The sequence below is a fragment of the Dermochelys coriacea genome, chromosome 8, assembly GCF_009764565.3.
Source record: "Dermochelys coriacea isolate rDerCor1 chromosome 8, rDerCor1.pri.v4, whole genome shotgun sequence".
NCBI lineage: Eukaryota > Metazoa > Chordata > Testudines > Dermochelyidae > Dermochelys > Dermochelys coriacea.
This window is the reverse complement of record NC_050075.1, coordinates 30,146,403-30,159,663: the sequence shown is the minus strand read 5'-3', so window position 1 is coordinate 30,159,663 and position 13,261 is coordinate 30,146,403. Positions and strand designations below refer to the sequence as shown.

Genomic DNA, 13,261 nt, shown 5'->3' with positions numbered 1-13,261 from the left:
GGAGCATAGAAATTGCCATATTTGTTACTGTGTAAAACAGATGGGGTTCAATAACATCCAGAGCACATGCAATTGTACTGTATGTACAGCCAGAAACCTATTTGTATATGTGCAATATGGAGTAGAGGATGGGTAACAGGTTTGGAGAGAATATTTAGAGGTATCTCACAATTGATCTAGACAGAAAGAGGATGTGTAAAATAAAATATAAAATAAAAAGGTGGGAGGGGGATTGAAGGGGACTTTGACATGTTTGCTCACAACATTAGCTTATGGGGAAGGTCCCAGTTGGAGAACCAGAATCATGCTGAGGTGTGTTCTTTTAAAGCTGCAGCACAAAAATACCAGTCTTTAATATTTTCCCAACCTTTGGTAAAGTGCATCCTTTGAATGGTTTTAGTGAAATAGCGGAATGACAATAAGCAGAATACTAATACCTTTTAAATTGGATTCAACAATGAAGCCTGATTTTGAGCTACAAACTTAAAACTATGTTTATGCGTGCTTTTAATTTTTTTTTTTGTAAAATCAGATGTTAAGTAGAGTTAAGTATCTAGGCATAGAATAATTTGACTATTGCTAACGTAGTTACTATATCTGAGCAATGACGCATTTTCTAGTGTACTGCTTAACTAAACAAATGGATGCAAAGGCTTTCCTGTTGTTGGAAAATTAATTCTTCCAAACTAAAAGCATGAACGCTTCTGAAGATGTGTAACTCTTTGGCGGAAAAGAAAAGAAAAGCAAACCCCTTAGCACCTGAAGTGGAGGTAAGAATGGTCCAGTGCAATAACTATATGCAGTGAATTACAGCAGAGAAGGCCCCATCCAGCCTACCAGAAAAGGTTTTGCTTAGCTAGATGACAGCAAACAGGTGAATATTGGCTGGTTAAACTGTGCACATGCCTAGTGCAGGCAAATTAAACTGGAGATGAATCAACACAGAACCTTTTGAATTATGAGGACAGGCAACACAAAAGGACCGTACATGGAGAGCCTATATAATAACCAAACTCCTCACAACTCAAGTGTAGAGACTGAATTGGAGTCTTGCCATCAACTTGAGTAGAAGCAGGATCAGACTCTAAATGACCTAAGGCTAGTTTCCATGGTTGTTTGTCTAGGATAGTCATTTTAGATATTTATTGTCTTTGTCTATCAAGTTTTGAAGCCATGATGTATAATAAACATGTTGTGATTGACCTAATACTGTTTATCTCTTGTGTTGAGCTCATATTAGGTATTTTGAAGGATCTCCTAGCTGGAAACTTGTTTTGTGAAGAATACAGTTAGAAAGATAGAACCTTTCTTTTGAATTAATAGCATTTGTTAGAAAAAGTAATGACATCGCACAATAACATTTTCCTTCTCTGCCAGATTGAAAGGATTATTGTGATTTTTTTAAAGTCATCACTAGCTACCAGAAGCATGATCCAATTTTACACAAAGAATAAAGTTCAAGTCTAATATTTTTTTCTGATTACATGTTTTCTTTATCCAAGGATGATGCATCCGACATCCGCTGGCACTAGATTATGCTATTACTTCAACAAAGTATGTTGACTAGCAAATTACATGATATTTGTACTATAATATCCTAAAAACTGTAGGCTCTGAGATAGTTTTTAGCAACATATTTCTCTTCCCCATTGTTATCAGAGCTGATCAAATGTTGAATTAGTTTATCTACCTATCTGTCTATAATAGCTTGATTCTAAACCATCCCCAAATCAATATAATTGTTGGGGTGTTCTGTTAGAATCTGTTCTAACCTGCTCTGTGTTTAGAATTGGCCATAATCGATTATACTTTGCCATTTTAATTTTCAATATAGGCACGCTTTTATGGGAGAAATCAGTCTTAATTCTAAGAAATGAGAAAATTGGTTGCCACTAACTAATTCTTAAGATATCTTTCTTACAGGCACAAAATCCTCAGTATTATGTTGCCTCCCCAGTTTGAAATTTTTATTTAAGCTCTTCAAAGCAATTTTGAGCACTTCAAGTATGTGAAACAAAACAAATGCCTTAACTTCCCAAGAGATGTCACACCTTCATCCTGAATATTGTTACAAAGAGTCAAAATCAAAAAGGTATCAACGCTTAGAAAGAATGTTAACAATGGAACCAGAAGAACATCAAGTGACCACTCCCTCGTGCAGTCACCACTACATAATTGCAGGCAAATATGTTCTCACCTATAATCCATCACATAATGGAGACACAGTAATTTTGACAAATACTGTTCAGTAACGATAATCAATTTGAACATTTTGCAGGGATACCAAATGATGCAGCCTTGTTCATTTTTCTTTTTCTCACAAACTAAAATATTACAGTCTTTCTCAAAATGTATGCAGATTTGTTTATGTGGTAAATTCTTGCCTAAATTGTAAACTCTTTGCGGATAGAGGCCATATTTTTTTGCAAGCTGCTTAACATATCTAGCCCATTCTTAGTGCTATACAGAAAATAAATTACTACACTAAATTTTAGCAGTTCCATCTCTTTATTCCATTTGCTTCCCAAATTGAAACTCATCAGAGGAGAAGAGGAATTTGACAAGCTTCTCGAAGTAGATTTAGGAACTGGAAGGAAAATTATTGAATTATCCCTGAGAATAGAGAGCCCCATGATCTGATTTTTTGGGTTATTGGTTCTCAGAGAGGTTCTGATGCTTGTATAAGAGCCTGTTTAACATCAGTTCTTCCTGCCATTAGTAAACTTGTCATTTAACTCTTTTCATTAATAAACTAGCATCAAACAGCCCAATTTTCAACCTTCACTCTGCCCTGTCACTGCAATTAATTGCACTACCCAAAACGTGCATTGATACAGTATTGTGGTAACGGCTGGGATACCTGTATCTCAGTTAAGGAATGTGATTGTGTATACTAGGATGTTACAGACTTATAAATGGCACATATAGTAGTGTGCCCTTCAGACTCTGTGGCATAAATTGCCAAGTTGCATTGCTGTTACTGTACCCTGTGCCGGTTCATCAGTAAGCATCACTGGTGCTTGCAGGTGGCTTTTGTTGGATCTCCAAAAGCCTTACTAATAATGTGCCAGCAGAGAGGATGTAGTAAAGTAAAGTAAAATAGAAATATATTGGAGTGGATGGATTGTTGTTCTTATGACACAATAGTACAGGAAGCTTCATATATTAGTAATTCCATACTAACTACAATTAGATAAAATTTAGGAATGCTCAAAACTGAATTTTACAATTTAAGCCTCACAGGAGGGTGCATCTTATGAGTAAAATCATAATAAAATATAAAACTGATATGCATTTGTAAAGTGAAAATGCAAGCAAAATTGATGTGAATTTCCCACCAAACAAAAAGTGTGATTTCTGCTATAGGCGGGTTTTCTTTGTTTTTTGTTCTACTCCATCGAGTCCTTAGCTTATAATGCCAGATATCACCATACAACACAACAGCACTGTTCAGAAATATTTATTAGATTATTAAACTGAACAAGCTTAGCTGTCGACAGGCTAGGATTCATTAAAAAACAAAACAAACCTCAACATCCTCCAATCCATATCCCAGGAGTCCAACACTTTTTAGTTGGTGCCATTTTTATCCTTATTTATAAAGGTGTTAGCAGACATCTTGATTAACCAAGTAATCTAAAGAATACTGAATATATGACACAACTGTTTCAACATTCAGAATTTCATCTTCATTCCTGTGGGACATCCTTTCAACAGGAATGAATGTCCGGGTGCGTTCAGTATGTCCAGCCAAACTGGACAAGATAATATGAATACTAGCTGGGTGTTTGTTCTATCCCCATCAGCAGTGAAATGCTTAAAATCTTGGGATTTTTGAGGATCTAGTTACTTGAAATAGCTTTGAAAATTGGAGCTTGAAAACTTTCTGGATGTTGCAGATTTCACAATACAGAAATGAACAAAAAGACCTCCGCATATTTGTTCACTTCAGTTCACATTACCAAGAATTTTCCCAAAGAAAACTGTGCTAAGAGTATCATTTCAAACACATTCTGTTCTCACTGTGCAGTGCTAATAATGCAGTTTTCTTCTTGGTATGTTGTTATAGTGTTAATTACTGTTATAATTATTCATTCATATTATGCCTCTCATACTGGGTTTTGAGACTTTCCAAGCCATGAACAAAACCTTCCAATCCTTTTGCCACGAATAGTCCTACTTGTGTGAATAATCGTGTTTAAATTAATGGATAACAAACTATGTAAAGAGGCATTCAGCATTAAAAGTCATTTAGGGTGGAATGCATCCACAGTGCACTCTCAAAGGTTGAAAAAATCCCAAACCTAGCAGCCAGATTTCTAGAGCAAACCTAAATCATGCCTGAAATTCTAATACGTGAATTGAGCACCAAAAACTAAACTCAGAACCTCAGTTCTATTCATTAACTTGTAAGTGTCTGAAAAGCAGGTGTTGATCTGAAAAAGAAATTACGAAAAATATTTCCATGTCCCAGTGCTCAAACCTAGCGAAAAGTGCTTGGGACTATCAAAAACTTTAAATAAATGAATAAATAAACACAATTTGAAAATGAAAATTCAAAAAGGGGGTACTGGAGTTTAAACTTTTCTTCTTTCTGACTCAGATTATGAACTGAAACCTGTTATCTCAAAACATATTCATTATGCAGACTATGAAATACGGAGATCTCAATATGATGCAAATAATGCACTTGTCTTTTTAAAATTTGCTTTAGATGGAAGCTTGTATTCTGGAGAACACATCAGAGTCTGCTAGAACAGTTTAAATTTGGATAGTGTGGTTCCCTTGAACTATGCACAAAACACCCATTGACAAGCAACAAAACTTTCACAAGCAGAATGGGGATATTATTGTGGTGTTTTAGTCAGACTTTCTACTTCAATCCATTTTTGTTGCCACAGATTATGTTGAGAATTCAACAGCTTTACCTTGAGTTACAGTTTACCACTGGTAATATTCCAACATGTAAAATAACACAGTATTCCACAATAACCTGGTAAATAACTTGTGCCTCTTCTGACAGTGAACTCTCAGATGTATGGTTATAATACACAGTGAATGCTTTTTCAGATGAACAAACTTGAAACATTTTTGTGAGCATGAAACAGGGTCTTCAGATATAGCATAACTTAATTTTTCTTCCAATTTTCTTCTGTTTACGGTCTTGCTGCCTATAATTATACACATGCATGCATATAGATATATAAAATTATACACACAGCGAGCCAGTTTTACTTATTTTCAAAATGCTTTGCCAGGCATGTCTCAACATTTTATTTGCTTCAACTATCCTGAGAGGCAGGGTGTTAAACTCATGACATAATTCTAAATATATGAGATGTCATTGCTTAATGAAAGCCTGAAAATACCACGAGAATGATTTCTTGCTCTATTTTTCTGCAAATTATCATCAGTTCTGGCAATCAAGATTAAATTTGAACTGTGTAAGGTGCATTCTTAACTGCTACAGTGCAATCAGAATATTGTAGTGGGAACTAGATTTCACAATAAATTGTATGTGTAACTCTTGTTTTAGTCATTCATGTTTGTGTGCAGTTGAATTAAAATAACAAATAAGTGGAAAATAATACAGTTGGGCTCATAATGAATTTGGGTTAAAAATCTGTTAAACTTCTTCACTGGTAATTGTACACATAAGACATGTGATGAAAACAAAAATTCAAAAGGGGTTACTAGTTTCAAGGTGTGGGTAATCAGAGTGTATGGTTTAATTCCATTGCGTGTAATCCAAAATAATTTGGAATACCAGCTATGCCTTTTCTAACAGTATCACCAGGCTTCTCCCCCCCGCCACGAGTTATGACAGGAAGTTAGTCTCACAAGACAGCCAGAGATGAAACAAGCGTAGATTTAGCTGTGGCGAAGTACCACTGCCCCAGTATATAGAGGTATCACTGCACAGATGGCTAGTTCCTCTTTTCTCTACTTCATTAGCTTTCTGGAACTACTCCAGTGATGAGCATTATGAGAATGCCTAGTAACTGTCCTTCCCCCATCAGTTTCTGTCTCATTGTAACAGAGGGGTAGCCATGTTAGTCTGGACCTGTAAAAAAGGCAAAGAGTCCTGTGGCACCTTATAGACTAACAGATATATTGGAGCATAAGCTTTCGTGGGTGAATACCCACTTCGTTGGATGCATGTCTCATTGTAGATCTCTACAGTGAAGGAGTGAGCAATGTTCCCAAACAGCATAGCTGCTGTCGCACTTTCCACTATAGGAATCAAATTGTAGATGAGAGGAACAGAAAATCTGTGCCCTAGAGGACTTTCTCTCAAGTCCTGGGAACTTTCTGAAATATACTGAAACCCTGATGTTTGCGATTAGCATGTTTTATCATTTGGAAATGAAGAATTCCGCACTAGGAGGGTAGGCTGGGGTTGGGGGGGGGAATGCTTTAATGTTTAATAAGGAATGTTTTTATTTGCTGAAACTTTTCAATGAGACATCTACTGTCATTGCTAACAATATGGAAATGAAATGTGAGATATCCTCTGTTGTATAACATATTTAAAAAAATCTGAGGTTGGAAGTATAGTGTATGGTGAAAGGAACAGTATCCAGATGGCACCAAGGTGACAGGTTTTATATCAAGACCAGCAGAAACAAAATAAGAGGGGGGAAGAGAGGCTCTCTGTAAGAGTCGTTGATACCTGTTACGGCCTTAATGGTAGTCGCTTTATGGATGGGTTCAGTATATTCACATAAGTACTTTAACTAGTAATTTTGTTAGTCCTATTAGTATTAGTATTCTAGCCATGTCCATGAAAAAGCAATATTGATGCTTAACTCTATCCTATATCTACAGAAGATGGATTTGACTTACTGAAGTATATTTGAATGCTGTGCTCATTTCCCAGCTACCCCCACTATCATAGTGTTTTTATCGCCTTTAAACTCATAACACCCAGGAGCCCTTAGGGATGAAGAACTCATCAAGATAAGAGCAGTGCCCATTTGGAACTATTATATTCATGAATCAAGAACAAAATACATTTCTGAGAGGGACTTGTTTTTATGATCTGTCAGGGACTTCTGCCAGACTCGCTTGATATTAGTTGTTTCATTTTCAGGCTCTGTTCATCTTGTGACTACTTTGCTACTCCTTCCTCCCCTCTGACTGATAGAGTATTTTCATCAGTTGTACATAGAGCAAGCTTTTAACTTTGACTGTCAATCTTGATGTAAGTGCCCAGTTCATCACTGAAGACACCCAGCTGTGTATCTCTCACTCATTTGAATTGGACCATGCAATTCAACATATTAGCTAATGTGTAGTTGAGGGAGAGTGGTGGTGAGAGTGAGCTGGCTGAAGCTCCGCCCAGATGAGACTGCGGTAGTGTTGGGGGGAAGTAGTGAGGGAAGGTAAAATATGAATCCATTAGTGGAGGGAAGGAGTACTTGTGGCACCTTAGAAACTAACAAATTTATTAGAGTATAAGCTTTTGTAGCTCACGAAAGCTTATGCTCTAATAAATTTGTTAGTCTCTAAGGTGCCACAAGTACTCCTTTTCTTTTTACTGATACAGACTAACATGGCTGCTATTCTGATACCTGTCATTAGTGGAGGAAGTGGATCTGCTATTAGTTACCAGGACTCCCAGCTATGACTCCCAGCTGTTGTTGGATGATCATATCACAGCAGTAACCCAGTCAGTTGTTTACCATCTGCCTAGCCAATAGGTTGCAACTTCTCTGTTCTGTTGCAGACCTTGTTACTGTTGTTCAAGACTTTGTCACCTCAATATTAGATTGTTGCAACATCCATGGGGCACGTGGCTGGGAGTGCATTATTCTGCTGTTCTGGGATCAATGCTGGTTTCCTATCAGTTTCCGGATGCTGTTTAAGGTGTTGGTCATGACCTATAAAGTTCTAAATGCCCTGGAATCTGCTTTTTGTCATTCTCCTTCTGCCATAGCTGTGGACAGTACAAGAGTTTGATCTGGATCCCAGTCATCATAAGAGAGAGAGTGCTGTTGGCACCTCTATGAGGGCTCTGGGACTAAGGCACTAGTTCCCCCATTTTGTCCATAATAACCCTGATTCTTCCCAAATTAGACTCTCTTGAGTTTAAATTTTGAATATGGTAGAAAAGAATGCATCTAGGATGCTCCCTGTAGCAGAGTTGTGGGTCCAGCGCTCCATCTACCTTGCCGAATATTTAACTTTAAACTGTAGCTGCTGAGATCCCGAACTCTGCATAATGTTTGACATTAAAGCTTCCAAAAATTTACAGATAAGACAATAATTTTGCATCTCCAGCCAATTGGTGATTGAAATGGTAGCACATAGACATTTAAGAAATTAATTTGTAGGTAGAAATTATGCTTGCAAATCAGGTACATTTGTGCCTGAATCCATTTGTGCCTGAAAAAGGCCTCTCCAATTAATTGATCGTCACAAAATTGCAAGTGCAGAATTCTAGGCTGCTTTTAATCTAAAAGACAGCAATCCCAGATTTTTCTGTTTAATTTTGTACTTGTATTTATGCTTGTATTGTATTGTATAATACTTGTATTATATTTCTATAATACATATACACATCCAGACAAGAAACTGAGAGGAAAAACTGAGGATTTTTAATGAGACAATCACACGTATGTTATGATAGATACAGAAAGGAAAATGCTCAATTCTTTAATTAGCATGTGCTGTTTTGTTTATTAAAGAAAGGAAGGTGAAAGAGGATTCGGTAAGGATGAAAGCATGACCCTTAATTTTAAAATAACATTATCACAAACTTAATTTTGGTAGAACACTTTTTTTGTAATTTTCAGCCTTAATAAAGGAAGGAAATACATCTAAATATGAGAAATTAATATTATTAATTTTACATAAATTGGAGGAGTTTACATTATTGGGTGAATTATTGTTAAACATATGTTCAGTATGTACTAATATTGGACAAATGTTTATGTTGATGTTCTTTAAATATCATTGACTTTAAGCTTTTGTTGGATCACACACAGACCCTAGCCTTATTGCTCTTGCGTATTTCCATTCTTTGCTTTTAGAGAGCTCAGAGTGTAGATTTGGACAATTGATAATCTGTCCCATAGGATTTACTAAGTGAGGTTCTGCAAGGCTTTTTTATTTCATTCGAGGCACTGAGGGAGATAGCAGAACATTTTGAGCTGCAGCGTCAATAGTAGTCAGCAAATATGCATCTCTGTCTCCTTTTTGTCAAACCAAGATGGTACATTGTGTCTGCAGTTTCCTAGTGCCTGGCAAAGGTTGGGATTTGGACTGAGTTTGAGATATCTTGCTCTAATCCAGACAATATAGAGGTGAGGCTGATGGGTTGGTAGAAAGCTCTAGAGAGTACAGAGGAAGGATTTCTGCACTTATTAATGAAAAGGTCTACCTGCCCTTTGTCTAGAGATGCGTAGTTTGGAGGTGCTTTCACATCCTCTACTTCTGGCTGGTGTCAGTCACCAAAAGTGCCTTCCTCCATTTTTGTCTAGTGAGGGTGATTGTGACCATCTGTCTAAGAGCTGGACTTGGCCACAGTAATCCATGGATTACCGCAATGCAGCAGACATGAGACTATCCTTGAAGCCCAGTCACAAGCTCCAGTTGGTGCAGAATGAGGTTGTCAGTCTACTGGGCGGAGTCACCAGCAGGGAGTTTATTTGAGTAATTATCCAACAGCACAGGCAGCTTATTGGCTCTTGGATATAATTCAAGATGGGTTGATCTATAAAATCCTATAAGGCTTGGATCCATTTTATCCCAGAAACAACCTTTCTCCCCATCTACTGTGATGGCATTTGAAATCAGGTGAGGTGCTTGAGCTAATACTTGCTACATTTCAACATTGAGTGTTGAAATTAGTGGAATTAGTACCTTGTTGTGCATGTGTTTTATTATTACTATTAGAGCTGAGCAAATAATTTATAATGAATAGTTGACTCAATTTATTTAGCTTCTTTTCATGTTTGCAGAATATTCACCATCAGGTGACTGCTTCATATTTATTCAAACTTTTATTTTGTTTTGCAAGTTTTACTTTGTGAACTGAATATGAGTAGAACACTGTGAGTATTCAATATTTAAGGTGTGTTGGTTTCTTTGTGCGTAGCACGTGGTAGTGAATTAACTAACTTGTGTAATCATTTAGGGACTTGAAAAGCCTCCTGGCTCTGACAATTGGGCAAGCAGCACCTTAGGTAAATTTAGTCAGGACAGGTGATATTTTTTAGCATATGTTTTCATTTTACTTTCTAAGTTAGACAGGTTTTGGCTGAAGTGTCATTACTACAAAAATAGTCCATTTTTAGTTTAGTATCTAAGTGCAGACTTCTTTGTACTTTCACCCAAAAGAAAGTGTGTGGCACAAATAGTTGCCTTTGTGCCTGGGTTTGGCAAAGATCTGTTATACAGTTTCCCATGCTATATAAATAACTTTTTCAGTGTGAATGTTTGAACATGCAAGTTCTAACTTTCCAGTTTGTGTGTGACACATGCCCCATACAATAGGGTGTATTTAAAATAGCATACATATCAACCTTAATTTACAACTCATGTAACTTCACCATGAGGGCTATACATACTCCTTTACAACCTAAGGTTTTAACAAAGGGCTATCTGAGAAATGTTCTTGGCAATACATGTGGTGTTCACTGGGTATAAAACACATTTCCTTTCCTCTCTCAAGTCCCTTCAAAAAAATCAGTGTAATTTTTTCCCCTCCCCATTTCATAGCCATCCATGATTTCACTGTTTGGTTCTTCATGTCCCCCTTGTCTATTGTGGGGAGTGCAAATCATAGCAGTTAGTTGGGGAAAGCCAGTATTCTGTCACTAGCGTGGAGGGTCAGGTAGGAATGGGGCTCTAGACGTCCTCCCAAACCTCCTCTTCAAACTCTGGGATGAGGCTGGATAGGAAAAGAATGGTGTGGGGAAGAGGTGGGCTGCAGCTGTATCGCTCAGTGGAATACTATTTTGGCCCCACCTCCTACTCATTGTTATCCTTATGTTTTTGGAGTAGCTGGTAATGTGGTGCACAGAGCTTGATAGTTGGTCCTTCTGTGCTCCTAGTGGCCTAAGTGGGGAATGCAGGCTACCTCAGTAATAGCAGACAATGCCGCATTGCGGCAACTAGCAGCAGCTGGTTCAGGGCGAACCTTGGAGAGGGGGAACATTTTAACAACTAGACACAATCACAGCATTTTTGAGTGAGTATACAAGACAAGTTTTGCTATCCCTCTCTATACCTGAAAAGGCAAACAATTTGTGTCTACAATAATCACACTACCATGCATGGGGCTGGCCTGAGGATTTTGGGGAGGTGTTTTATTGAGAGATTCCCCACCACTCAACTGACTTGTTTTTCCAAAACAATTCTGTGTGCATCAATGGAGAAGTCTTACAGAATAGCATGGGAAATAAAAAAAAAACAAAAAAACCACAGTATGGAAAAGTTAACATCCTCTAGGATGGGGCAAAATAAAATAAAAATAACTGGAAGCATGAAACCATTCTCTTCTGAATTAAATTAGAAAATTATCATGGTTATCATTTAGAATTTGTTTGTATAACCTGACTGAGTAGATAGACCCCAGTAGATTTTATACTACAGGACGACTTTATTTGGGAGCTGTGGCATGTGGATCATTGGATTCCCCCAGCATCTCACTGCAGAAGTGGAGTCCAGCTGCTTGTTCCTTTCAATCCTAGCAGTTGGATTGCATTACTTTGAATTGTTTTACATTTTTACCGTTGTCTCTGCTATAGAAAGGGGTATAAATAACTCTTTAAAATGGAAGCTGAGATTCTCTTTTCCATTGCCCAGAGGCTGTGGCTCTGAACTAAGCATTCACATGAGTCCCATTCAGTTCATCTCTTCTTTCTGGTCTTCCTTGTGGATATGTATTCAGGTATGCTTTACATGAATTATGCATATAGGGTCTGATCCAGCTTCCATTAACTTCAGTGGGAGCTAAATCAGTTCCATAAACTGTAATATATAATGAACGGTAATGTACAGTGGGCACTGCTGAAAGCTCACCATTTGGTAAATTCTGTTTTGTTTTACAGGTGATCAGTGTGTTACATAAAACATGATCTACAAAATAATTATTGATAAATGCATATTCTTGATCAAGTCTGGGATTTTTAAAGGAGCGTACAGGACTGAGATGGCCACATCCATTGAAACTTAATGAGAGTTCAGTGCCTAACTCCCCTGAGTTCCTTTGTAAGTCCTTGCTCAAATCAATAGACTGCAAGGGACTAATTCAGGGACCATTGAAGTCGGTGGGAAGTCCGTCATTGACTTCAGTGGGCATCGGATTGGGTGCAGTGATGGTAATTGTACTCACTAATTCAGATTTGTTTTAGGCAAGAATTAAACCATATGATTTTTTTAACTACTTTTTCGCACCACTACAGGAAGGAGAAGTTGTTTTCAACCTATGTGATATTAACAAAATACAAAAATCACTTTAAAACTTTATAGGTCGGCAAATAGGTGTGGTTGAGTTCTGCATTCAGTAGAATGAATCTGTGTTTTTGTGTGGAGGTTTGTGTTGGAGTTATAAACTCACTCACCGAAATTTTGAATGTAGAAATTTAGTGATAATATATGATCAACCTAAAGTGCATTTGTATGGCTGAGCTGCAAATGCTTGGAAATTAGATGTCAAAGTGCAAACATCCATGCCACTGTAACTGTTATATCATGAAAAACTTCTATAATAAAGCTTACTCAGTGATTGTGGGCCTTGTTGTCTTTCCCCTTGTCAGAATAATTTACATGACATTATTAAACTATTGAGGCTTGGATCCATAACAATCTCTCTCAGCATGCTGCACTGAAATACTTAAACACTTTACGCAAACCTTTAATTCATAAAGTCTCCCCTTTTTTAAAAAGTAAAACCAGTCTCCATTGTGCTGTTATGGAATATACTACAATCATTTGTTGGAACACACTTTATTTAAAAATGAAACAGCCTGTGGCAAATTGCTGGCATTACTATGATGGGTCTCACACTTTCTCTTCTTGGGTGGTGGTTCAGGGCACCATTTCTTGCCCCTGAACTGGGGTATTAACTGCCCCACTAGTGTCCTAGAGGAGGGGAGCAGAGAAGAAAGGGACGGACCCAGGCCCACCCTCTACTCCAAGTCCCAGCCCAGGGCTCTAGGAATAGCAGTAAACCACTAAAACTAGCAGTTCCTTCCCCTGGGCTACTTTTCTCTCCTGCCCTTCAGCTTGTGGGGCTTCCTGCCCTCCCTCT

The 13,261-nt window shown here is 37.6% G+C and overlaps 1 protein-coding gene across 1 annotated transcript in view; it reads left to right on the top strand.

The window, feature by feature from the left end:
* Positions 1–13,261, top strand: part of SLIT3 (slit guidance ligand 3) — a 796,449-nt gene that overhangs the window by 483,803 nt on the left and 299,385 nt on the right. The window lies entirely within an intron of this gene.